This window comes from Triticum dicoccoides, chromosome 6A, assembly GCF_002162155.2.
Source record: "Triticum dicoccoides isolate Atlit2015 ecotype Zavitan chromosome 6A, WEW_v2.0, whole genome shotgun sequence".
Classification (NCBI taxonomy): domain Eukaryota; kingdom Viridiplantae; phylum Streptophyta; class Magnoliopsida; order Poales; family Poaceae; genus Triticum; species Triticum dicoccoides.
In genome coordinates this window covers 44,814,393-44,816,574 of record NC_041390.1, presented here as the reverse complement: position 1 = coordinate 44,816,574, position 2,182 = coordinate 44,814,393, and positions in this window count along the sequence as shown.

The following is a 2,182-nucleotide window of genomic DNA, read 5'->3' as shown; positions in this document are numbered from 1 at the left end:
TCGCCACCTACAAGGTATGCGCCCTGGTCCCCTTTTGATCCTCTTGCCCTTTCCTCCTTGCTGGTGGCGTGTCAGGTCCTACGCGATTTACAACTGTGGATCTCACAAATTGTAAGGGGAAATCATGGCAATTGCTGGATCTGGAGTATATGATCTGTAGGAGGAGCAGTGTTCGTATATAGGTTCATGCCATTAGGCTAGAATGGGGAATTCCCAATGGTCAACTACAGCCACAACCCGGCTTAGTTATAGGTGTACTTTTATTACCCGCCAGCTCAACAACAACTGAACAGTAAACAGGACAGGTAACAGTAAATCAGACGGTCCAGCGATGATGTAAAACGAGGAGCTCATCGTAGCCGTCAGATGTTGATGAAGCTGTATGTCCCGGAAGAGCTACACCTAACTGAAGATAGGTGCAGCCTGACATGGCGTTCTGGTACTCCTCACTGAGATCCCTCAAGCTACATCATTGATAATTGAACATGTATTTAATTAGATAATTCAGTTAACCAGTGTGCATCTACTTAATTCGGTTATACTATATGTACTAATTCATGCAAAGAAGGGACTAATTGTTGACAAACATACCTGCCATGCATATATCATACTATGCCTTGGAAAATAATTTTGTTTTGTGCATTTTTTATGCATGCCATGCATATATCATGTGAATGATTGAACAAGTTTAGTTAATAAGATCTTATCTGTTGGAGACTTGGAGTCAACTGCACCAGATTTACAGTAACAAGCGCTAGCTTCTACTAAAAAAATGAGGTGTTCATAGTCGCATAATGTTTCATAGATTCACTACAAAACTGTAAGTTATGAACTTATGCTCGCTCATATAAATCTGCTCATGCACGAATGTCTGCTGAATTAATTAATATAAGCTAGCAGCTGCCACGCGTGTACATGCATGTTGTTATCAGCAATTCAGCATCGACCTGTCTGAATAATGAGCTTGAATATAATCTCGTAATAAGAACAAAGTGAGTTTACTAAATGCATGGTTTATTTTGCCGACAGATTAGCACACAGTTAACTTGATCCACAACAAAAAATGCGATGACATGCATGTTCGACAAGAAGACGATCAACACCACTCTCCCTAAACAGATCGTAAGATCACACTAAGAGGTAGAAGACCCCATGCTAGAAAAAATACAGATTCAGTTCTTACTTAGGAAGGAACAATCAACGACATACTAATTAACTAGCTGCTGGTAGATCCATTTCTCCAAAGTACTCAAAAAAAGAAGTTGTAATTTGATGGAATAATTAACTATGTTCTCTTTTATTTCTCGAATCATGTCTGTTCGCACAAGTACTATGTACACAGGAGCACATGGTCTATACTGCTACAAATTGTGGTTAGCTTTCGATCTGCTATTCAAGTTACTGTATGTACCCTGACCGAGAAGATAATTTTTTCAGGCAAGAAGGATGGTATGGAATCGACAGGTGATCCGGTTATGTTTATTTACGTTACATGTGGTGAATGAGTATGAATCTATCGTTCAACTTACGTATCCCTGGACACTATTCTCTTATATAATGCTTCTTTGTTGATCATCCACTATTAGTCATCCGTTCACATTGTCAGGACTCATGATCCAGTTAGTTGCGGCTAGAAATGGCGACTACTGCTTTCTTTTTAATGAAATTAGTAACAATTGATAAAAATCTAAAACTAGATCTTGCTATTTCTTTTTCCAAACAAATGATAATGATGTAATTTTGTGCTATAAACTAAATTTATTGTCCAGATGATAATTCACTTTCCTTTTCACTTTTTGAGGTGAGATAGATGGACCGTAATAGGACTTGTGTTTACTCATTTTTGTTGTTTTCTTTTCCGTATGAGTCTTTCTTTTCCATGTTGAGTCAAATGCCCTAGATATTTTTTTCTTTTACTTTTCAGGTTTCCTGGAACCAATAGATGGAGGGGGTGCTAGGGTTGTGTTGGGGTCGGATGAATTGCTCTGTCGAATTTGTTCGCTGTTGTGTAGTAGTATGTACAACATAATTGTAACGGCCCCTTTTTGTTTCATGAATTAGATGTAGTTTTCCGTGCAAATTATGTACAACATAATTTGCTGTGTAGTAGTATGTACAACATAATTGTAACGGTCCCTTTCGGATGAATTGCTCTGGTTGAATAGATCGATTAAATTTGCTC